This window comes from Panthera tigris, chromosome B4 (genome assembly GCF_018350195.1).
Source record: "Panthera tigris isolate Pti1 chromosome B4, P.tigris_Pti1_mat1.1, whole genome shotgun sequence".
Classification (NCBI taxonomy): domain Eukaryota; kingdom Metazoa; phylum Chordata; class Mammalia; order Carnivora; family Felidae; genus Panthera; species Panthera tigris.
The window spans coordinates 138232863-138250178 of NC_056666.1; positions in this window are offsets into that span (position 1 = coordinate 138232863).

The following is a 17316-nucleotide window of genomic DNA, read 5'->3' on the forward strand; positions in this document are numbered from 1 at the left end:
GATGTATGAATGCACTTTTAAAATTTTGTACATTTCAAAAAAAAATGTATTAAATGGTAAATAAAATTTGGCAAATGGCATTGTAAATGGGTGCGCTGTACCAAAATGAACTCAAGGATATGTAGGGAAGCCTGACTAGATCAACGATCAAGGAAGAAACGACCAGTGGTACTTGAAGTCAGAGACTAAAGAACAGGTAAGGGACAGGACATTTGCATGACTGGTAACACAGGAAAAGAGGCTGGGTACCCCCAGGCCGATTGGAAATTGTAATTGGCCCCCCAGAGAGGTCCGGACAGTGGAAATGCTCGCTGAGAACTGCCTCCTCCGTTTGGAGCAAGGAAACAGCGGAGTAACGTAAGCCCTCGTTTGGCGTGGGCGAAACAACTCCCATGCTAGATGAGTAGTCCAACTCAGGTTATGAGATATGAGAGGTAATGAGGAAACCAGGAAACAAACAAAAAATAGAGATATATTAAAGGGAAACAATGAACTTTCTTTGAAAAGTTAGACTTATCGACTTATTAATTTATATAAAAGTAAAACTCACCCTTTCTAAGTGTACAGTTCTATGGATTGTGACAAAAACATGTGGTCCTGCAACTCTTTCCTTAATCAAGATAAAGAGTATTTCCATGTACTATACTGGAAACACGGGGTCGGGGGGGCAGGGGGAAAGGAAAGCTACATGATGCAGTATTCAAAGCACATATATTTGATAAAATTCGAACAAAAGTAACGCGAAAATTTTAAAACACTAGAAACAAATGTATGCTAATTCCTTAATATGTAGAGGTATATTCATAAGAAAACTACAGAAAAATTGTACCTTATAATATTACACAGAAGGAAACAAGATCACCAATTATTACCATTTCCAGCCAATATTTTAATTAAAGTTTTAACCAGGAAAAAAAAAAAGGTAAGAAAGACAAACTGAACGTAGAGCAAGTGGGAAGCAGGAAATAAAACTGTTATTATTTGAAGACAAAATATTCATAGACATAAAGAATCCAAAACAAAGTGAAAATAAGTTATTAGATTTAATGCATGATTTTGGTAAGTTGTTTTTGAAACTAGGTCAACACACAAAAATCAGTTGTATTTCTTTAAGATGGTCCCCAAGTCTGGAAATACAGAGAATATTATTTTCTCCCCTATTGTAACATCAATGAATCATTTATTATGTATTTGCGTATTTTCTACATTAGGTGGGTGGCCTTGTGTATATACTACACAAATTAGAAAATAAAAATTTTAAATGCCACTTAAAATAACATTTACAAGAGCATCTGAAGCCCAGGAATAAACATACAGCTCTCACTCAGAAAAGGACAAACATTATTGAGGAATATTAAAGAAGACCTACATAAATGGAGGGCTATAACCACTGGTTTGTTCCTAACTTCTCAGAAAAGTCAATTGCAGGTATCTTTTCCAAAGGCTGTGTCCAGGAATCCACAATGGTAGCTTGAAATTGGCCGGCGGTGGTATTCACAGCTCAGAAATTGGCAAATCTGCGAGACACATATTTCCCCTTGGAGAAACTGTTGTCTCCCATTCACCAGCACAACAGCGATGCCATTTTCATGCACTGAAAAACCAAATACTGCAAAGATAGCCACTGTATGCACTTTCGTTTCTAGATCTAATGCAGTCCTTATAAAAGTTTCAGTAGATTTTTCTGAGGACATTTATAAACTGTGTAAAAAATGTACATGGAAATCCAAAGGACCAAGAATAACGAAGAGGATATTAAATACGAACAGCAAATGATTACCAAAGTTTATCATAAAGCTGTGGTAGTTAAGATAATAGGGTATTAGTCAAGGACAGACAAATAGACTAATGGAACAGGATAAAAAGTCCAGAAACAGGCCTACAAATTTGTTCGCATTTGACTTATGACACTGTAGGACAGCGGGGGAAAACATTAGCCACAGGGAAAAATTATTCTTGTCCTGTACACCATACAGACCTGCTGTGTATCTAAGTTTGAATGGTAAAACACTAAAGTTTGTAGAGGAAAATATAGAAGAATATCATCATGACCTTGGGATATACGAAGCTTTCTTAAACCGAAAGGTACTAATCACAAAGGGAAAGACTGGTAAATTATACTGCATTAAAATTAAGTTCTGGTCATCAAAAGGATCATTAAGAGGGTGAAAAGGCAAGCCCCAGAGTAAGAAAATATTTGCAATATATATGTATCCTCAACAAAAAGCTCAACAACATAGTCTGATGACTATTATTCATAGGATATAAAGAACTACATTAGATTAGAAAAAAAAAACTCGATGGGAAAATAAAACTCAAAAGCCATGAGAAAACACTTCATGTTAAAAAAAAAAGATTAAATGTCATTAGTTATCAGGGAAATACACTTAAAACTACATCGCTAAGACCCCAGACACACTACAATAGTTAAAGTTTTAGAAGATGAAAGCCATTCGGTTCCAGCAAAGATTTGGAGGAACCGGAACTCTCATACTTTGCTGGTGCGATTGTACTCAGAACAATCTGCCATAGCTTGACACAACATAACACTAGTCTGTGCCCAGAATTCCTGCTCTTAGATGTATATAGTCTACTGAAATTACACACGTGTGTACCAAAATGTATGTAAATAACCCAAATGTTCATTGACTGTAGAATGGATAAAAACACAGTGGTAAGTATAGGTGATTGTATATGCGTGCATATAAAATATAAAAACCAGTGCCACATCTATCCACAAACGTGAATCTCATATATATAGTGATAGGTGAAAAGCCCAGGCCCGTGAGAATATGTACTGCAGGATTCCATTCCTATAAAGTTCAAAATCGGCCGCAACTAATTTGAGATTAGGAATCAGGTAATGGTTACCTTTTGAAAGGGCTTTAAGTGCCTGTGATGGATGATAAATGAACCTAATGTGCTATTTTTTTGTTTGTTTGGGTGATGGTGACTTGGATCTGTGCACTTCATAATAATTTGTTGAGCTGTAAACCATTTATTTTATATACTTCTCTATCTAGATATTATAATTAAGTTAAAAAAACATGCACACTGCTAAATAACTCATAGATAAAAGAATAACTCACAATAGAATCAAATACACCTACAACTGAATGATAAAAAAATGGTATGGTTCTTTCAGTGAACGTTTTAGCCTTAAATACTTATACTGGAGAAGAAAAAAATCCTATAAAATAGTTAATTGTATTTCTATATTAATAAGGAATAAATACAAAGTAAGTAGAAAGCGATCTTAAAGTAATCATATAAGTCAATAAAGGTAGAAACACAATAGAGAAAATCTACATACTATAGCTATTTCTTAGGAAAAAAATAATCATATGGTTGAAATTCTTATACGACTTTTCAAGAGAAGAGGGAAGACACAATCAAACCATGTTAGTATGAAAAGGGAGAAATCAATATAGATAAATAGAAATTTAAAGACTAAGAGGATACTATCAATATATATGTGCCAATAGTTTTGATATTTTGAAGGAATAAAAAATTTCTTAGACAAATATAACATCAGAACTGACTCAACAACAAAAAAACCTTCTTACATGGTCTGATGACTATTAAAGAAATGGAAGCACTTAAATATCTTTCTATAAAAAACAATAACAAAGCAAAACAAAACTAATGAATATCCCTAAGTGGTTTTAAAGTTAACAAAGAAAAAGAATACTTTCTAACCTCTCCTGTGATGTCAATGTAACTCTGATACTAACTCATGAATGTATTTCAAAGGTCTTAAATAAAATACTAGAAAATCAAATCCACTAGTGTATGAAATACATAACACACCACAACCCAGTTAGATTTATGCTGGGTGTGCAAAGATGGTTTAATATGGGAAATTTATATATGTAACTTATTAAATTAACAAATTAAATAAAATGTGTCTTCTCAATACACCCAGAAAATGCATCTGATAAAATTCAACAACGATTCATTTGGAAGACTCTTAGTAAATTAGAAATACAGAATTTTCTTAACCTACAAAAGTATATAACAAACCTGGGGTCAATGCCATCTTACATTGGGAAGTGTTGGAAACATTCTTTAGGATCAGGAAAGAGAAGGATACACATTATTGCCACTTCTCTTTAACATTGTATTAGCGATCCTTGCCAATGCATTAACATAAGAAAAAGCTGTGAGACAAAGGACAGGAAGGAGGAAATAGAACTGTCATTTGTAGATGACATAATTATTTTAACAGAGATTCCAAAAGAATCCATGCATTGATTATCAGAAAGAATTAGACTGATTAGCTTAAATGGCTTAATGTAATATTAGTAAAAAATGCATAACGTAATTAAGGAGAAGATACCATCTATGAGAGTGTCAGAATCTGAGTATTCTGAATGACTCTGACATAAGAACTTTGTTAAGGGATAAGAAGGAAGACGAAATACATGTAAGGATAGTGGCTTCATGGATAGGAAGACAAGATGATGAAGATGGGAACTCACCCCAGTCTGATCTAAAGGTTCACTGCAATTCAAATCATACTCCCCACAGGCATTTTTTCAAATGACATTTTAAAGATGGTTCCAAACATTGGAACATGGACGAGAAAAACGGCCGAGAATACCAGACCACTTCTGAAGAGCGGGGAGGACTTGCTCCGTTGGATAAATCAGGCGTGGTCATGACGAAGCAGTTCAGCCATGGGCTGAACTGGAGGGGTAGACAGATTTGCCCTGGAGTAGGACAGAGAGCTCAGAGAGACCCGCACATGAAAGGATCCCTTGGGAGCCTGGGTGGCTCACTCGGTTGAGCTTCCAACTTCGGCTCAGGTCATGATCCTGTGGTTCCTGAGTTTGAGCCCCACATCAGGCTCCCTGCTGTCAGCCTGTCAGTGCAGAGCCCCCTTCGGATCCTCTGTCCCCCCCCTCTGCCCCTCCCCTGTTTGTGCTCTCTCAAAAATAAAAGAAACATTAAAACAAAAGAAAACTATTTTCTTTCACTGTAAAGAAAGCTGTACGCCATGATGAACAACAACCTACTGATGCAGTAGAGCAAGACAAGAAGAACCCAGAATGGCACATTTGGGATTCAGGATGGTGGTTCCCTTGGGAGGACAGGCCACGGGGCAGCAGTGAGTGGACCACACACAAGCCAGTCTCTGTCAAGGTCCTAGATTGTGTTCTAGAAAGTGGGTATGAATATTACACCTTTACAAGTAACTAATTAAATAACTAAGTAGCAGAGGGCCACGGTAGACTATTGACTGTTCCAGGTACATTCCAGGGACAATGGTTGCCTGACCACTTACCCAAAGTTAGTAGCACAAACCGCAATCGTGATGCTCGTGGATTCTGTGGGCCAGTTTAGATAGGTCACGGTGGGAAGGTTCGTCCATGCTTCTCAGTGTTTGGGGCCTCATCTGGAAGGCAAGGACAACCGGGGGCCGGCACACCGGGGCCCCTCACGCAGCATCGACGTGGGCTCTGCATGGGCTGTGACATGGTGGCTGCATTGTGGCCAGAGTGTTACATGCCAGCTCCAGGTTCCCGAGGGGCATCACGTGGAGAGAGAGAACAGGAACATTTCTCATTGGGGGAGGCAGTTACAAGGCGTGCTCGGGTTTCAGAGGAAGGAACAAGGTCCCGCCTGTGGGCCGACGGTGGAAAGAGCACCAGCTCGTCCCCTAGGATGAGGTAGGACCATGTGGCCAACTTCAGAAAATGAGATCTGCTGGAGGAGTGAAGCTGATGGTGATTAGTCCGATTCTGTGGACCTGAGGTCCAATATGCAATAATAAAAGCAGAATAAATGGGTAAATATGAGTCCATAAATTTAACTGTCGACAGTAAATTGCTGTATCTTTTCTCCCCAAAAGAGCTGGAAGAAAACTAACCTACAATAACAAGAACAGGGCGGTTGAAGAGGGTGTTCAAGGGTAAAGTGAGCTGAATTCCATGGTGTATGGGGAGAAGGAAGGAACTACTGAGCATCTGTGGGTATTATTAGGAAAATAATACATATTTAATTGTGTTTATTCATTATGTATATTAAGATTATGAAACAACTTTTACAGAATGTAATATATAGCATCTAAAGCAAAAGAAAAGAGAAACTTTTATCTAATTAAGAGAGAGAGGGAAGGGAAGACACTAAACACAATGGCCAAAATAAAACCTAGAATAGGACGGCAGGAAAATTCCAAGCATAACAGTAATCCCATTGAATGTAAATGCACCAGGCTCAGCTCACAGGGCCGAGATACCAAGGCGAACTTACAAAAATGCATGCAGGGAAAGAAGTGGATTGAGGGTGGGTGTTGTTTCCCTGGTTGTTACTGCTGAGCCTGGGAACACCTGCTTCTGTATATCCGGGCAGGGTCAGCCAGGAAGTGCTGGGCTGGGGGTGCTCCGGGCTGGGCTGGGGTGCTCCAGGCTGCTCTGGGGCCGTGAATGGGTGTCCGTGGACTGAGTGGGAGGCCTGGAAGGGGTGAGACTCGGAGAAGCGTCTGGGCCCCAGGCCCCTCCACCTGTCTGCACCTGGAGACTGTTCGTGCCAACCTGAAGGGACTGGATCTCCATTCTTCTTACGCAAGGTGGCAGGTCCTTGATCCTTTTTTGCGACAACGCGTTAGCACTTACAGTGGGGACCAAACGGGAGGCTGTGAACGTGACTTTGGAGCCTTAAAGCCCTGCAAACGGGAGCTTTCCCTCTGCTGAGCCACTTTGGGCAAGCGGCCTCCCTTGGGTCAGATGGATTCTGATGCTCCTTCCTGATTTGTTCTTCCAGGAGCAAATCCAAGGGCCATCCGTCAGCTCTGCCAGGTTGACAGGGACTCGGCAGGAAGGCGACTCCCCTCCAGGTTCCAGGGAAATGGGTGTTTCTCACGGGGCGAATTTTAGACGTTGGCAATGATGTTGACTGGGCTGTGTGTGAGTTCCACGCCCGGGTGCAGGGAGAGGCGAGGCGGTCACCCACCTCTCCTCCACGTCTGCTGCGCTCCCGGGAGGGTCAGGACAGGAGGTGGGGGTGGGGAGGACGGCAGGAGGTGGGAAAGAAAAGTCCCAGTTGCAGGCCTAGCGCTGCCCCCTGAATTTGTGTTGTCTGGTGCAGGTGGGCCAAGAAAGCGGAAAGGACCTAAGTGCCCAGGGCGGTCCCAGCGGGCACAGCAAGGCTGGAAACACCCGGCGAGTCTGAAGACACATTGCAACGAGCGACAGGGCTGTGCCGTGGTCTCCAGGGCTCGTCCGCTGGCTGCTGGCCGCCATCCTGGCCCTGGTGTTCGGAAGGGGACGCTCGCGCTCCTTACACCCGCCGCACCCCTGCCACCCAGCTCTCTGTGCCCACGACACAGGCTTTGTCCACGCGCTGCTTTGCCCCGTGGCTAAGGGAGGTCTACACACTCCGAAGGTGGGGCTTATTCTCAACAGTTCTGGGGCTGGAGGTCCGAGACGGGGTGTTGGCAGGTTCGTTCCTGCTGAGGCTCCGAGGGGGACCCTGTCCCAGGCTTCTCTCTGCTCCTGGGGCTTTGCTGGCGGTCTCGGGTGTCCCGTGGCGTCCTGACGCGTCTGCCTTCACCTCCACGTGGACCTCTCCTCCCGTGTGTCGGCCTCTGTGTCCACATTTCCCTCTTTTACAAGGACGCCCGTCATATGGATTAGCAGTCCACTCTCGCCCAGCGTGACATCCTCGTAACTAATGGCATCTCCGCAACAAACTTATTTCCAAATAAGGTCACATTCTGAGGTCCTAGGGGCTAGGATTCCAACGTGTGACTTTTGGGGAAGGTGCGATTCAACCCCATCCTGACGATCACGGCAGTAGAAACACCTAGAAACCCCTCCCCAGGGCAGGGGCAGGGGCAGGGGCAGGGGTGATGCTGTGCTCAAGGCACACTTCGAGGTGCTCTGGCTGTTGGTCTCCTCCCAGGGTCATGTGGACAGTGACCTTCCTGGAGCTTCCCAAGAGACGGCATGGAGACGAATGTCCTAGGGGACCGTCCCCCCGGGCGGCAGCTGCCCGGCAGAGGTGCCCTTGAGAAGGTCTTGAGGTCTGGGACAGGTGAGTAATGGTGCCCGTGGCACTGGGGAGGGAGGAGGGGAGTGGTGGGGACACGCACCTGGCGTGGGGGCTGTGCAGAGACCCACGTGCTTGCACCGAGGGCTAGACCTGGACAAGAGGATTTGGAAAGATAGCTGAGAGTTTGGAGGTTTCCTGTGATCGCGGGACAGCCACTCCAGATGCTGGAGCGGGGCCTGTCGCGGTGGGTGAGTGTGAACCACCTGCTCTGTGTCCCTGGGGCGCGTGGCTGGCGTCACCCCTTCCGGGCCTGTGTGCCCACCACTCGTCTGGTGACCAGCCTGGCTCTCTGCCTTCTATCATGCTGCTTCTTTCTTCTTTACGTATAAAAATACCTTTTATATTTTAAAAATGTGTCTGTTAAAATCTACAAAGAAACATATCTTCCCGGATTCCGGTCAAACAATTATTTGTCGATCACACTAGAGAAGAAACGCACGTTAATTCTTCCTTTTTCTCCTCATCTTCCAATGACACGTCCACGTTCTAGTCACAGGTCATGTCTCATCTTTTACGTGTTTTCTAGCAGATAATCCGGTGGGCGTTTAACTTCTGAGATGCAGACAAGTAAAATCTGCACCCTAATATTTTTGAGTATGAGGGGGCCACCCGGCTGCACGCGTGGAGACACTTAGGGACCACTTTGCAGTCCGGGCTGGTTGGTGCGCAGAAAAGGTGACCCCAGCCTCATAAAGGATCTCGGGTGATGACCTGGCCCTTCCTGGTTATGCTATTCCTGGAGAGCCTGCTTTATTTACTAGACCTGCCCAGTTTTTAAAAATTGTGTTAAAATACACAGGACATAACTACCTTTTAAACTGTTTTTAAGCATGTGGCTCTGTAGCACATTCATGCTGTGGTGTGACCATCACCGCCGTCCGTCTCGGGGACTGTCTTCATCTTGCAGAACTGAGTCTCTGTCCCCATTAGACACTCACTCCCCACCCCCTCCCCAGCCCCTGGCGGCCACCAGTCTGCTCTCTGCCTCTGAGGCTTTGACTCCTCCGGGAGCCTCCTCCGAGTGGAGTCATATGGAATTTGTCCTTTTGCGTTTGGGTTCTTTCCCTGAGACCAGTGCCCTCAAGTTCATGCATATGGTAGCTTGTGCCACAATTTCCTTCTTTTCAAGGCCGAGTGATATGCCATGGTTGTACAGACTGCATTCTGTGTATCCTTCACCGGCCCGCGGGCCCGCGTCTGGGCTGTTGTGGGTGACCCACGCTGCTGTGAACGTGCTTCCTTTTCTTTAAAAAAAAAAGTTTTTTAAAAATGTTTTATTTTACATTTGAGAGAGAGAGAGAGACAGAGAGTGAGCGGGGCAGGGGCAGAGAGACAGAGACAGAATCCGAAGCGGGCTCCAGGCTCCAAGCCACCAGCACAGAGCCCGACACGGGGCTCGAACCCACAAACCGTGAGATCGAGACCTGAGCCAAAGTCGGACGCTTAACCGACGGAGCCACCCAGCTGCCCCAACGTGCTTCCTTCTCAAACTGGGGACTAATGGGTTGCATGCATCCAGGATCAGGACACCCCCTACCTACCGGGGGGGAAGGTAGGCAACGGGAATGTGGTGACAAAGCCTCTCATCATGGCTCCCTTTGACGTAGGGAGGACACAGGGAGGGGACAGCGGTGCTGGGGTGGCTTTCTCGCATGTGAGAGGGTCTGGGCAGGGACTCCCACGATCCCATGTTGCAGGTTTGCTCTCTGAGGACAGCGTTCGGCAGAGCTGGAGCCTCGTCCACATCTTGGGCACCGGCCTGCCCTGAGGATCTCGTCCTGAGGACACTGTCATGGGCCTCCCTGCCAAACTCCCCTCTGAGACCTCTGCTCCCTTAGAACCAGCCTTGCAGAGACCCTGATGCCCATGAGCCTCTCCTAAGCCTTGTGTGCCCTCTGGGTTCCCTATGTCCCTATGTCCCTCTCCTAAGCCTTGTGTCCCCTCTGGGTTCCCTATGTCCCTGTGTCCCTCTCCTAAGCCTTGTGTGCCCTCTGGGTTCCTTATGTCCCTATGTCCCTCTCCTAAGCCTTGTGTCCCCTATGGGTTCCCTATGTCCCTGTGTCCCTCTCCTAAGCCTTGTGTGCCCTCTGGGTTCCCTATGTCCCTATGTCCCTCTCCTAAGCCTTGTGTGCCCTCTGGGTTCCTTATGTCCCTATGTCCCTCTCCTAAGCCTTGTGTCCCCTATGGGTTCCCGATGCTGGCACTCCAGAATTGCTGAGCCCTGAGCAACTGCCCAGGACGCCCAAGCCTAGCAGCCTTGGGGCCCGCCCCTTCTATCCTGCTCCTGGGCCTGAGCTGGGCATCCAGGCGGGGACAGAAACAGAAAGTCCTGGGGCAGGGTGGGCAGAATCTGAGTCCTGTCTGCAGTGGATCGGGGCAGGGTGGGGGGGGGGGGGCGGGGTGGGAGGCATCATGAGCCCTTGAGGCAGGGTCTCGGGAGTCGGGGCCTAGCATCCTGAGCCGGACCCCTGTCCTGCTTTCTTTTCCTGGCCAGGGATCTCTGTAACCTGGGGCTGTGTGAACAGCCTTGAAGAAATGCTCCTGGGAACAGGTAGAGAGGCTCCCCCCGAACGCTGCCAGGAGGCAAAGCTATTCAGACGTGGCCTGCAGTCAAGGCCAGGGGATGGGGGTCTGCACCTGAAATCACGCTGATTGTTAGCCCACAAACCGCCCGTCAGCCTGGCGGCTGCGCTCCGACCCCCCTCCCCCACGCCCGGCATCTCTGGTTGGCTCCCTGTTTCCTGTAAATCTTGCCGGTTGGGCTGTGGGTCCAGCACCAGCCGCATTAGCATCCCCCAGGAGCTTTGAAAAAGCTGAGTCAGCCCCACCGCAGAACTGCTGACTCAGAGTCTGCATTTGGACAGGAACCCCGTTGTCTGTACGCGCGTTCGCGTCTGAGAAGGACCGCGCTGGGCCGTGGCGCAGAGCGAACCACAGAGAGTGTGCAAGTTTGACCTGCTGTCCACAATCCCCGGACAGTCCTCCCGTCCAGAAGGGGAGCCTGATTCCTCTCTCTCTGAATGCGGGCCAGTTGGCGACTCAGTTTCCCACAAACAGAATGAGAATAAGGCCAGGGCATGTGACTTTCAAGGGCAGGTCACGGAGCCCTGGCTCTGGGGAGGTCAGCTGCCCTGTCGTGAGGACACCCGGCAGTCCCGGGGGGAGGCCCACGTGGTCAGGGGTGGGGTGGCCTCCGGCCAGCGGCCTCGGAAGCAGATCCCCACCCCCAGCGGGGCCTCCCGGTGACAGCAACATCCCAGAGGCCCCGAGTCAGAACCACACGGCCGTGCGGCCCCGAATTCCTGACCCTTAGACACAGTGCGATGATCCCTGTTTGTGGTTATTTTTAGCTAAGTTTGGGGTGATTGTTACACAGCAGGTGATGACTAATACAGAGGGTTGGGTGGGAGGTTCTGGGACCAGCTCTGGTCCTGATCACACGTAGGTGATAACTATTCCTTGACCCTCAGGAATCCGGCGAGATGAGTTATTTGAAGGCCCTTTGGCAACACGGGGATGCAGTTTGGATGACGTCGTCCCCGCGGGCCCCCTCTCTGCACCGGGCAGGCCCTGGTCTTTCTCAGCCACTGGAGGGAGTGGCTAGAATCTGTGCTTTCTCCCCAGACTCCAGACCCAAAGGAACCTGGCTCTTGTTAAGCCAGGCCTAATCGACCCCGCCTGCTCGCGAAGGGTCATGGCACGTGTGCTTGAGTGGAGGGTGACAGCAAGAATAGGGGAGGCGACCAAGTATCGTGCAGGAAGAAGGCTGCAGTGTGGAAGGCTCATGGGCCCTGAGGACAAACCAGCGAAGGAAAGCGGGGCCTGCAGGCCTCTCCTGGACCGCAGGCCAGCCTGCACTGAGCTGTGGGATTCCTCGATAAGACAGACCCTCTCCCCCAAACTGGACACAGCCTGCCCTTCCTGGATGGGCACTGTGACGGGCGGGCCAGAGCAGAGCAAGCCTCTTGTGCATTGTGTATAGGAAAGGGCCTGGCATGGGAAGGCCTCGAGACCCTCCCCTGCGGTCCCTCCACCCGCCCCACCCCGTCCTCTGGGGCGATGGTGCGGCGAGGCCGCGTGTGGGTGAGTGTACGTTCACCTCTGGACGCACCTTGCGATCGGAGATGAAACATAAAGGAGTCCACAGCTACAGTTTCGTAGGCGGACGGACACCGCTCCCTCCTCCCCCTCCTGAGGCTGGACACAAATAACAAAGGAAGCGAGAACGCAGACAGATGGAGACTCGATGCCGGCTTCTTGTGGACAAAGCTGCGTGGGTCCAAATGGGCTTGTGAGCAGCTGCCCTCAACGGGAGGGTCGACCACGCAGCCCTGGGCACAGAGGGGTGACTGCAGCCCTCTCCCCCGGGGACAGAGCCCACCCTGCAGGCTCACCTCCCATCCAGTGTGAACAAGGACACCCCTCCCCGTGGACAGGCTGCTCAGAACGCGGGAGGATCGAGGGCCCACTGAGATGCTCAGAGACTTTACTTAAGCCACCCGTTGGCGAAGGCATTCTCGGGGTGCAAGGGAAGGGAGAGAAGTGGGGGTGCTGCTTGGGACAAGGCCCTCACCCTAAGCCGAGTGTGAAGGGCCCCCTCCCTAGCTGCTCCTGGTGGCCAGGACGGCTAGCCGTCCAACAAACTCACCCTCCCCTTCTAAGTGCAGGGATGACAGCCGGCTCGCGGCAGCCCCACTGGACTACATTTCCCAGCACCCTTTGCAGGGAGGCAGCCATGTGACTAAGTCAGGCCAAGGGACCCTGAGCAACAGTGCTGAGTGTGTGCATGGGGGTGGCGTGGGCCCCAGACTGTGGGGTGGGCCTCACCTCCTGTCCCTCTGCCCCACCTGGGGCAGGGCATGTGAGGCCGCGGAACCCCGTCTTCTCCGCTGTCCCTGTGCTGGCTAGCCTTCCCTGTTCACACACTTCCTGACACTTCATGACGTTTTCTGCTTGTGTTCTAAAGTCCTGCATACACACGGTGAAGATCTCAGCCAGCGCAGGATCCCAGGACGAGAGAAACCCCAAATGTACTCATCATCCTGAAGTTCCGCGGCCACAGCCGACAGCCAGGGACGGTCCCCCAGCCGCGTGTGCGGAAACACACAGACTTAAAACAGGAGTGATAGGGCGCCTGGGTGGCTCGGTCGGTTAAGCGTCCGACTTCGGCTCGGGTCATGATCTCGCGGTGAGTTCAAGCCCCGCGTCGGGCTCTGCGCTGACAGCTCAGAGCCTGGAGCCTGTTTCAGATTCTGTGTCTCCCTCTCTCTCTGCCCCTCCCCTGTTCATGCTCTGTCTCTCTCTGTCTCAAAAATAAATAAACGTTAAAAAAAAAATAAAAAAAAAAACAGAAGTGGGGTCATCCTTTATAGACTATTATGTGAGCAATCGTGTTTTTGCCTCTTCTTTGGAAGTAGCTTTATTTTTTTTTCCCTGATTTTCAAAGTATTTTATGCTTATCACAAAAAATACATAAAATATAGAAAAGTCTAAGAAGAAAACAAAGATCAAAGATAACACTTCTAACTGTAAGGATTTGTGGTGTTTCCTACTATTTTTTTCTAGGAATATATTACAATTTTGATGAGATAGATGATAGGTAGACAGATAGGGAAGAGAGAGATAGACACAGAGGTAGAGATATGACATATAGATAGATATAGATACATGGGGGGATTTTTAAAAAAATATTTTTTTTATTTTTTTAAATTTAAAATTTTTTTTTTAACATTTATTTATTTTTGAGAGAGACAGACAGAGCACGAGCAGGGGAGGGGCAGAGAGAGGGGGAGACACGGAACCTGAAGCAGGCTCCAGGCTCCAAGCCGTCAGCACAGAGCCTGACGCGGGACTTGAAACCGTGAACCACGAGATCATGATATGAGCTGAAGTTGGACGCTTAACCGACTGAGCCCCCCAGGTGCCTCCAAAAAAATATTTTATTTTTTTAAAGTAATCTCTACACCCAACGTGGGGCTCGAACTCACAACACCAAGATGAAGAGTCGCGTGTTCCACCGACTGAGCCAGCCAGGTGCCCCGAGGGGGGAGTTTTTTAACAAAAATTCTAAACAAGAATGGTGGCACGCCAAGTTATTTAATAAGCAGATTTTTAAAATCCCTTAGAGCATGTCACGAATGCCTCTCACATGATCATTTTTAGCGCATACACACTATTACCTTGCTTGAAGGATGTATAAAGATAAATATAATTAATCCTGTATTTAGAACTTTTTAACTCATTATTGTAAGAGTTGCTTTGAGGGGTGCCAAACCCCCTACTCTTCTTATTTTCTGTTGGCGTTTTTCTCGTTGTGCCTCGTTTGTGGGATCTCTTCACACATGAAGCAAAGCAATGCTTTGTGGGCCAGGTCATTTACTTTCTAACTTTTGTTCATGGTCTTTATGTCCCTTACGTGGTTCTCACTGTGACATAGTCCAATCTCCGATTGTGGGTCTAGATTTGCCAGAAGAGACCAGTGCAGACAAGCGTTGCTTGCCCAGTGATTATAAAAACATAATTGCTTCGTAGATTATAAAAGTAAATATCTCCAGGGGCGTCTGGGTGGCTCAGTCGGTTCAGTGTCCCACTTTGGCTCAGGTCATGATCTCGCGGTTTGTGAGTTTGAGCCCCGCGTCGGGCTCTGTGCTGACGGCTCGGAGCCCGGAGCCTGCTTTGGATTCTGTGTCTCCCCCTCTCTCTGCCCCTCTCCTGTCCATGCTCTGTCTCTCTCTGTCTCAAAAATAAACAAACATTAAATAAATAAATAAATAAATAAAACATTAAAAACATTAAAAAAATAAATAAATGTAAATATCGCCTTAGAGATTAAGCGTTTAAAAACATTTTAGATCTTAAATTCATCTGGGATCTATTTTGGTGTAGAAGACAGATCCGTCTCAACATTCTCCTGAAAGGCTAACGAATTACACTAATTATACTGATTGAGAAAAAAAAAAATCTCCTTTTTTTCCTTGGATCTGAAACATCACCTTTATCATCATTTCCACTCTCATCTTCCCTTTTGTTCTGTGTCTTTTCTATCCTGATGCTCAGACCATACTCTTAATTACTGTAGCTTTGTAACAGGCTTTGATATCAAGAGTGAATTTAATTTTGCGATTAATGGATCTGTTGCAGTCATAATTCTACATCTACTCGAGCTCTTTCTTTCTCCCTAAAGTCTGTTGTTTGAAGAAATAAAAAAAACCTCCCTTTTGATTTAACGTCATATGCCCTTCCCTCTGTTCTGTCTTCGGACACAATGCCTGCCTCTGTCTGCGTCCCTGGGAAACTCCCGACTCGTGCACGCTTCTCCCTCGAGGAAGCCCCTCTGGCCTTGTTCCCTGTGGCCCCTGGCTCTTTCCCTCACGCCGCTTTACACCCTTCATCCCTGCATATGACTGTGCGTGACGCCTTCTTCTTCTTTTTTTTAATGTTTATTTTTGAGACAGAAAGAGACAGAGCATGAGCAGGGGAGGGGCAGAGAGAGAGAGGGAGACACAGAATCCAAAGCAGGCTCCAGGCTCTGAATGGTCAGCACAGAGCCCGACGTGGGGCTCGAACTCACAGACCATGAGATCATGACCTGAGCCGAAGTCGGACGCTCAACCGACTGAGCCACCCAGGCGCCTCTGTGCGTGATGCTTTCTAACATAAGCCGCCCCAACCGGACTTGAAGCTCCATGAGGCAGAAACCGTACCCACTTTTATGTAGCTTCTCCACCAGGTGTGTATTTGGGAAGCGTTTTGGAATAAAGGAGTGGCATCTGCCATCCGCTGAGTGACGCCAAGAGCCCCTGGGCTGGCCACCGCCTGCCTTTCTACATCATGTCTCCCTGCTTCTGTACCTTCGAAATCTCGTTTTCCAAGCCACCATTTTGCTCCAGCTGTTTCCTCTGCTTGGGATCCTGGGGCCGTTCTCTTCCTGCCGGATGCTCACCTATCTTTCCAGGTCAAGACCACTTGTAGCCTCCTTGATGGAGCCTCCCGAGACCCAGAGGCAGAGCTGAGCCGTGTTCTCCCAGGTTTGACTGACCTGATCGATTGTGGCGGCCTTTGTCTGAACACCCCTCCCACCCAGGGATCCTCGGGGTCTGGCTGAGCTGGTTGAACTGGAAAAGGCATAAAATGAACTTCCCTCCAAGAAAATAAAGTGGAAAATCTATCCAATCAATGCAAACACCATGGGGCCCTTCTAATTCAGAGTCGACTATCCCTGCTTCCTTTATTTGTGTTTTTTCCTTCTGGCTGAGGCTCCAAAGTATTGTGCACCAAAAAAAAAAAAAAAAAAGCCAACTTGAATTTTCTCTTATTTGGGATCAATATACGATTTAGTTCTCTTGTCACAAATATATACCCAAATCAAATAAGTTGATTGCTACTTAATTTTCTACTCCCGATTTGTCTTAGCCCTGCTGTCACCACTCTGGATCTGTTTGTGGCTGGTGTGTTTCTTAGAATAAAGATTTAAAGCCGCTCATTATGGCCGCCGACCCGCCGACTCCCCAGCCCTGGAGCTCTGTCCCCCACTTCCCTTCTGGACGGTCTCAGCGCCCAGGCTGGAGGGCTCTGTTCTCACTGCAGAGAAGTTCGGCTCTCAGGATGCAGACACCGTGCTAAGAGGAGAGTGTGACACCATGTCCTGACCCCCATGCCCTTTGCGGCCGCCCCAGGGTAGGGCCAAGTTGGGGCAGCTCAGACTCCTTTTGAAGAAGAGTGGGCTGGGCAGAGGCAGTGAGGGAAGTGTACAGGGAGGGTTGAAATGTCATCTTGCCCCTGTGTCCGTTCCTCTCGGGGCCTGGTACGCTCCAGAGGCACACATCTGTCCCCAGACACCTGCTGGCCTCAGCTGCTCGCTGACCCTTCCTTCAGCTTCTGCCCATCTGGCCCCGCCTTATCTCCCAAACCCCTTCACTTTGATTTCCATCCCTGGGCTCTGTCCAGAGTTGCTCATCTCCTGGCAAAGCCCCCCTCACTGATGGGGCTCTGTCTTGGGGTCCTTCTCTCTGCCCTCGACCTGGAAGTCCCCAGGACAGCCACGATGACCTCCAATCCAGCCACTCTCTGTTTGCAGCCCTCTCAGATTCCTGTGTTGTAACCTGACCCCCAGAGTGATGGTGTTGGGTGGTGGGGCTTTGGGGAGGCGAGCGAGTCCTGGGGTGGACCCCCTGTGAGTAGGACCAGTGCCTGGTAAAGACACCCCTCGAGCTCTGTCACCCTGCTGCCAGGCGAGGACCCAGCGAGAAGATGGCTGTCTGT